This window comes from Micromys minutus (assembly GCF_963924665.1).
Source record: "Micromys minutus genome assembly, chromosome: 26".
NCBI classification, from domain to species: Eukaryota; Metazoa; Chordata; class Mammalia; order Rodentia; family Muridae; genus Micromys; species Micromys minutus.
Genome location: NC_137961.1, coordinates 21,007,916 through 21,016,578, shown reverse-complemented (window position 1 = coordinate 21,016,578; position 8,663 = coordinate 21,007,916). Strand labels below are relative to the sequence as shown.

The window sequence follows — 8,663 nt, the reverse complement described above, 5'->3', positions numbered from 1 at the left end:
TGAGACTCTGTTTAAACAAAACAAAACAAAACAAAACAAACAAACAAACAAAAACTAAACATAAACCTAAGAATAATAGAAGTAGAGGGAAAAAAATTCCCAGGTCAATGGCCCAGAAGATATTTTAACACAATCATATTAGAAAATGCCCCTAACCTAAAGAGCAGGACGACTAAAGGGTACAAGAAATGTACGAAACACCACATTATTTAGTCAAGAAAAAAGTTCCTTCTTTTTTAGCTTTATTTAAAAAAACAAAGATACATATACAGATGAAAAGCATTTTAGCATAAGTATATATGAATATATTTTGTTAGTACTTGATTTTTTAAAGGTTTGATAGTATTGAAATCTTATTATTTACAAAGATCATAAAGTATGTGTAAAAGAAAACATAACATATAAATAGTCCAAAGTATTCTTGGTGTGTAAAGATTAAACATAATGAAAATCCTTCTTAAGAATCAAAACACGAGGCTGCCGCCTCCTTCTTCTGCCGCTCCTGGTGCTGCTTGTGAGCTCCTTCAGTGCGGACCTGGTGCCTCTTTTGTGAAGGAGAAACTGAGAAGACTCCGGCGCTTGCCATGGCCGACGAGAAACCCAAGGAAGGAGTCAAGACTGAGAACAACGATCATATTAATTTGAAGGTGGTGGGACAGGATGGTTCTGTGGTGCAGTTTAAGATTAAGAGACATACACCACTTAGTAGACTAATGAAAGCCTATTGTGAACGGCAGGGTTTGTCAATGAGGCAGATCTGATTCCGGTTTGATGGACAACCAATCAACGAAACAGACACACCTGCACAGTTGGAAATGAAGGATGAAGATAGGATTGATGTGTTCCAGCAGCAGACAGGAGGTGTCTACTAAAAAGGGAGCCTGCTACTTTACTCCAGAATTTTGTTATAGACCAAGAACACATTCTCAATTAGAACCACAATTTGGTCCCGCCACATCCTGACTACTACAGTATAGTTTTCTCTCTTCTTCCATCTCCCTGTCCCCATTTCTTTGTTGTACATAAAGTAACTGGTGTATGTGCACAAGCATATTGCTCTTTTTTTTCTTTTTCTTTTTTCCTTTTTAAAACTAAATGGCCAATGTTCTCTTTTGGTTGACATCAGATGGAGATGTTCTGGGGAAAGTACTGGTTCTGTGAAAATACCCCCTTCTCCATTAGTGGCAGCTCATTCAACTCTTCTCTTTATATTCCAGTAGGTTATTTTGCTCTCACTGTTTTAACAAAAGAACCCAACAACACAAAATCCTCGCATACCTTGTTCGATTGGAGAATTTTAATGTTTTTCATTTATCATTGTAAATCCAAGGACAATTTTATAACTTTTTTGTACGTAGCTATTACATGTAGGGCAATCTGTCTTTAAGTAGGGATAAATTACTCTTGAACAAAATGATCCTAGATAGTTTTCCCTTCAAGTCAAGTGTCTTGTTGTTTAAATAAACTTCTTGTTTAAAATGAAAAAAAAGAATCAAAACATGAAATATACAAAGAACGAATATTTTCAAGAGAAAAATGCCAAGTAACATATAAAAGCAGACCTATTACAATTAAATTCAACTTCTCAACAGAGTTTCTAAAAGGCTAAAGGGCCTAGACACATGCCTTGCAGATGTCATGAGCTCACAGATACAAGCCTAGATGAGATACAAAATAAAACTTTAAATCATCATGAATGGAAAGAAAACCAAGATATTCTGAGACATAAACAAATATAAAGAGTTACTGTGTACAAATTTAGGTTTCTAGAGGTACTAGAATAAAAACTCCAGCCAAAAGAAGTTATCTGTTCCCACAAAAACACAGGAAATTTATAATTTCAAACTAACAAAACCAGAAGAAAAAAAAAGTACAAAGAAACATTCACAAGCAGGCAAACACACACACGCACACACACACTTATTATCCCTAACAACAAAATTAAAAGAATTAACAAATATCAGTCTTTAATATTTCTCGATATATATAAACTCAATTCCCATATTAAAAGACAAAAACTAACAGAATAAATGCAAAAACAGGATCCATCCTTCCGCTTCAATGAAGATGCTCCTCCTCCCAAACACCAACTCCCACCTCATAAATCTGGCATTCCCCTACACTGGAGAAACAAGCCTTCACAGGACTAAGGGTTCCTCCTCTGAATTATACCAGGCAATGCCATTCTTTGTTACACATGTGGCTGGAGCCATGGGTCCCACCAGGTGCATGCTTTAGTTGGTGATTTAGTTCCTGGGAGCTCTGGTGTGGGGTCTGGATGGTTGATATTATTGTTCTTCCTATGAGGTTGCAAAATCCTTCAGCTCTTGCAATTCTTTCTCTACCTCCTCCATCGGGGTCATCATGCTCCATCTGAGCTGCAAGCAACCTCATCTGTATAAGTCAGGCTCTGTCAGAGACTCTAGGGAGGTATCAATATCAGGCTCTTATCTTCAAGCACTTCTTGGCATCAATAATAGGTCTGGGTTTGGTGTTTGTATATGAGACAGATCTCCATGTGGGGAAATCTATGGCTGGCCTTTCCTTCAGTCTCTGCTCCACACACTGTTTCTGTATGTCCTCCAGTGAATACTTGTTTCCCTTTCTAAGAAAGACTAAAGTATCCACATGTTAGTCTTCCTTCTTCAACTTCATATGGTCTATAAATTATATCTTAGTTGGTTTGAGATTTTGCGCTAATATCCATTCATCAGTGAGTAAGTAACATGTGTGATTTTTTTTTGTTTTGTTTTGTTTTTGTGCTACTTCACTCAAGATGATATTTTCTAGTTTCAACTATTTGCCTAAGAATTTCCTGAAGTCTGCTTTTAAAAACTAAGCAGTATTCCATTGTCTAAATGTACTACAATTTTGTATCCATTCCTCTGATGTAGGACATCTGTGCTTTACTAGCTTCTGGTTATTATAAATAAGGTGGAGTATGTATCCTTGTTATGTGTTGGATCATCTCTTGGCTATATTCAGAGGAGTGGTATAGCTGGATCCTCAGGCAGCATGGTGTCTAATTTTCTGGGGAACTGCCAGACTGATTTCCACTGTGGTTGTACAATCTTTCAATCCCACCAAAACTGAAGGAGTGTTCCTCTTTTTTCACATCCTTTCCAGCAACTGCCCTCACCTGAGTTTTTGATCTTAGCCACTCTGACTAGAGTGAGGTGAAATCTCAGGGTTGTTTTGATTTGCATTTCCCTTATGACTGAGGATGCAGAACATTTTTTAGGTGCTTCATAGCAATTCAATATTCCTCAGTTGAGAATGCTTTGTTTACCTCTGTATTCCATTTTTAAGGGGATTTGTTTCTCTGGAGTGTAACCTATTGAGTTCTTTTTTATATGAGATATTAGCCCTCTATCAGATGTAGGATTGGGGAAGATCTTTTCCAAATCTGTTGTTTGTGGCTTTCTCCTACTGAAAGTTTCTTTTGAATTACAGAAGCTTTGCAATTTTATGAGATTCCATTTGTCAACCCTTGATCTTAGAGCACAAGCCATTGGTATTCTATTCAGAAAAGTTTTTCCTGTGCCTATGTGTTAAGGATCCTTCTCACTTATTCATTTATTAATTTTAGTGTTTATGGAGGTCACTGATCCATTTGGACTTGAGCTTTGTACAAGGTAATAAGTATGGTTCTATTTGCATTCATGTACATGCTGACCTACAGCTGAACCAGAACCCTTTGTTGAAAATACTGTACTTTTTCCACTGGTTGGTTTTATCTCCTTTATCAATGTTCAAGTGACCATAGGTATGTGGGTGCATTTTGGGGTGTACAATTATATTCCTTTGATCTGCCTGACTGCCTCTGCACAAATACCATGCAGTTTTTAATCATGATTGCTCTGTAATAAAGCTTGAGGTCAGGAATAGTAATTCTATGAAGTTCTTTTATTGTTGATAATTGTTTTTTGCTTTCCTGTTTTTACTTTATTTTTTGTCATTCCAAATAAATTGGCAAATTTGTCTTTCTAACTCTATGAAAAATCAAGTCAGAATTTTCATGAGCATTGAAGTGAGTCTCTAGATTGCTTTCAGCAAGATGGCCATTTTTACTATATTAATCTTGCCAATCTATGAGCATGGGAGATCTTTCCTTCTTCTGAAATCTTCTTCAATTTCTTTCTTCAGAGACTTGAAGATTTTGTTATACAGATCTTTCACTTGCTTGGTTAGAGTCACATCAATTTATTTTATTTTATTTGTGACTATTGTGAAGTGTTCTATTTCCCTAATTTCTTTCTCATCCGGTTTATCCTTAGAGTAGAGGAAGACAACTGATTTGCTTGAGTTAATTTTGTGTTCAGCCACTTTGCTGACATAGTTTATCAGGTTTAGGAGTTCTCTAGTGGGTTATTCTGGGGTCACTTAAGTGTACTTCATATCATCATCAAATAGTAATATTTAAACTTTTTTCTTTCCAATTTATATCTCTTTTATCGGCCACTGTTGTCTAATTCCTCTGGTTAAGACTTCTAGTTTTATACTGAATAATCAGGAAGTAAGTGGTTAGCCTTGTCTAATCACTGATTTCAGTGAGATGGCTTCAAGTTTCTCTTCATTTAATTTTTTTTTTTTTGGTTACTGGTTTGCTGAATATTGCTTTTAATATTTAGGTATGGGCCTTTAATTCCTGATGTATTCAAGAATTTTATCATGTAGGTGTGTTAAATTTTGTCAAATGCTTTCTCAGCATCCAATGAGATAAACAATATTTTGTTTGTTTGTTTAAGTTTGTTTTTATAGTATAATATATTCATAGATTTTTCTATATTGAACCATTCCTTCATCCCTGGAATCAAGCCTACTTGTTCATGGTGAATGATAATTTTGATTTGTTCTTGAATTCAATTTGCGAGAATTTTATTGAGTATTTTGCATTGATATAAGGGAAATTGTTTTAAAGTTCTCTTTCTTTGTTGGGTGTTTGTGTGGTTTCTGCGGAAAGATAATTGTGGCCTCAAAGAACAAATTGGGCAGTGTTCCTTCTGATTCTACTTTATGGAATAGTTTTAAGAGTATTAATATTAGTTCTTCTCTGAAGGTCTAATGTAATTCTGCAGTAAGCGTATCTGGTCCTTGACTTTCTTTCTTGGGGGGATGGCAGTGTTTTAATGACTGTTTCTATTTTTTTAGGGATTTTAGGACTGTTTAGATGGGGTTCAAAAATTTTTTTCTTAAGAAAATGGCTGCATCTAGAGAATATCATCCTGAGTGAGATAACCCAGTCACAAAAGAACAGACATAATATGCAGTCACTGATAGTGGGATGCTAACCCCAGAGGCTTGCACTCCCCCAGAAACAACTCACAGACTGTATGAAGTCCAAGAAATAAAGAAAACAAAACAAAACAAAAAAAATTTACAAAACAAGAAAACTTTAACTATTTCCATGTTACATTTTGTTTTACATGTACTTTAGCTCATTGTAACTATTAAGTTTTCAAGGCATACAACCAAACCTTGAAAAAAATCAAGTACTGACTAAAAAATATATTCATATAGTTTTATATAAAAATTATGTTAAAATCTGAAAAAAAGTACTGACAAAAATGTATAATTTTAAGCAAAAAATGTTTAAAATCTGTACATTTATCTTTGTTTTGTAAAATAAAGTTGTTTAAAAAAATTTTTAAGTTGATTTTCAAGGTTTATTTCAATCAACTTAGAAAACTATTGTTTCTATGAATGAAATTTTTAGGAGATGCATGAGGAGCCATATGAAATACGACAAACACACACCAATTTCATCAATTGTTTCCATGTCCTTGAATAAGTCCTGCCCCAAATCATGTCATTATTACAAATTGACCAATTTTAATTATGACATTTTTTCCTAGAATTTACATTGTAATGAACTTTGTTGGAATTTGTAGTATTTATATATACTATTGATTAGAGAAGAAAAATAAAAACATTACTGTAGTATGTTCAAAATATGAATGAAAATGTGGGATTAGTGGCATGTATTGAAATTCCACTTGACTTTTGTCTAATGTTAGATAATCATAATAAAGTAACCTGTATTGTGGAGTGATGTCAAGACCTATATGGGCTGCATATCAATTTCTTGTTTTTAAACAAATCAATGTGCAAACCAAAAAATGAGAGAAAAATAAACCTAATAAATTCAATTGCTATTGTTTATATGTGCACAGGATGGGGCCAGGAATCCTATCATTGGTCAAAATCTTGAAAAGAGAATATGTCCCTATTTACCACAAATTATCAGTTGCCTATAATCCAACAATAAAAAATTAATGTTGCCAAGGCATTGAGGTGGGGAAGGTGATTGGGAGAGGGTTTAACTTCCTGGAGACATGTGGAGGAGGAAAGGGGATGAGAGGGTTGGTGAAAGAGGATAACATTTGAAATTTACATACAGAGAATATCTAATAATAAAAGAAATAAATGAAAGAGCTCAGAGATGACAAATCTTGTAATTATTGAAATTTATCTGGCTTGCAATTTATGCAGATTTTATACAGGTTATCATACTTATAAATAAATGGTTGTGATGAAAATAGTATTGAACATTATTTCTTGTATAAAAATTTAAGGCTTAAATTGATACCAAAAGAACAGTGTTATCAGTTTATTTGATGCCATGGAAACATTCTATGTTGAAGTGTTCATTGTTTTCAATCAACATCAAAAAGTAAGAAATCCAAACCATATTATTTACTTTTAAAGAAATTGCTTTTTCTCAAGGAACATGGGAAAATGCCCGTGCAGTTTCTTCAGGCTTATTCAAAGCATGAAAATTTATTCATCAAAATATAGAGTGTTGAAAACTTGGAGGATCTAAATACATCTGCATATCAAGAATACGGCATCTTGTTTTACATGTACTTTCTGCTCATTGTAAGTAATAAGATTTCAATGCATACTATCAAACCTTTAAAAAATCAAGCACTGACAAAAATGTATTCATATACTTTTATGCAAAACTGCTCAAAATCTGTACATTTATCTTTTTTAAAAAAATAAAGTTGTTCAATTAAAAATGTAAAATAAAATAAATTTTAGGTAAATGTTAAAAAAAGGAATACTAAGAAGTTTGGGGTACTAAAATGCTTATGATATTCTGCTACACTGAGCAAGAAACATAAACATGACTAACTTATATAACCCACTTACTTTGTAAAAGCATAACCAGAAACTGGGTAGTGTATGTAATAATTTTAAGAACAAACTTTATTTTATGATATCTCTTCAAGGCCTTAAATGACAGAGGCCATAGAATAATGCTGACGGCATTGTTTCTTAGTATGATTACCAGAGATAATATTCTATATTGATGACATTGTCTACAGTTGGTAATATTATTTGACATGTGGTGCATCTTGAGATTAGTAGTAATTGTTTTGGACATTGAATATAGCCAAGAGCTACAAACACATTTGCTGTGTCATAAACCTCTAAGGTCTTTGCTTCATCAAATTATTTACAAGAATTATTATACTGTTTTTACTATTTCAATCACTGTAAGACAAGCATGAGATAATCACCTTTTAAATTGAAAATATTTACTTTGACACAAAGGTATAGAGATTTGAGCCCATGGTCACATGTGTTTGTCGCTTTGAGGCCAGTGTGAGGCAGACTTTCACAGTGGAGAGAATTTTGTAGAACTTTTCATCATAGAGTATTGGGTAGCAGAATGAATAGTGGCTTATCTGCCCTTCAAGGACTTCCATATGAAAGCCTTCCATGTAGGACCTACCTCTTAGAACAGTCAATAATTTCTAATAGGTCCATGATATACAGAGTAAATCTCTACTTTAAGGGCTTTGTGGGACATTTAATATCCAAAATGGAATTGATATCATTAAATGTCATAGACAGATATAGTTAGAAGGGATACATGTTTGCAATGATTGTTGATAAAAATAAGGGAAAAGATAAATGGAAAGAGCCTTTCAGACATCCAATTCTCAGACATATTTCAGACTATAATAAGTACCTATATTGGGAAGATCACATATAAAACTGTATGGCCAGAGACTTGTAGCAGACCTTCTGATGAACATGGAAGTTTCCATGTCCAAAACATCATAAGGATAAATACGTTGACATTCTGTGACCCAAAATAGTTGATAAATGGTCATTATCTCTTGGATAAAGGTATCATATGCTTTTCTTGCCCATTTTAAATATTAATCTAATGTACACCAGCAAAAATTCATATTGTGTAAACAAAACTACTTCCTTATGCCATGAGAAGAAAATAATAGTGGTAACTCTCCACTTACTCAGATAGGTACTTAAATATTCTTAAAGCCTCTCTCCAGTAAAACTACTTGCAAATATTCATTAGTAAGTTTCCCTCTTTCTGATTTCTAACTCAGGAGCTTCTGTTTATTCCTTTGCCCCTTTTCTTTGAAAATGGTCTAGAGTTCAAAACCTAATAAAGATAATACTAATTCATTCATATTATCTCTCCTATGTGTGTACATTTGAAAGCTCAACCACAACTCAGCCCAGCCACTAGCTGACATTAACCATTGAGTCTAATCCTTTTGCAACCTTTAGAACTAAAAGTGACATTTTCCTTTTCTAATTTTCTTCTGTCCTCACAGCAGCTACCAAGGTGTCACCTTCTACTTTCTAACCCCAGAACAATCATCTGCAAATTATTCTTTCTG

General features: G+C 33.8%; 1 pseudogene across 1 annotated transcript; it reads left to right on the top strand.

The window, feature by feature from the left end:
• The first annotated feature begins 584 nt into the window (after positions 1 to 584).
• LOC308437358 (small ubiquitin-related modifier 2-like) lies at positions 585 to 1,054 on the top strand (annotated as a pseudogene). The gene has a single exon. The product of its transcript is annotated as a small ubiquitin-related modifier 2-like (transcript).
• The last annotated feature ends 7,609 nt before the right edge of the window (positions 1,055 to 8,663 follow it).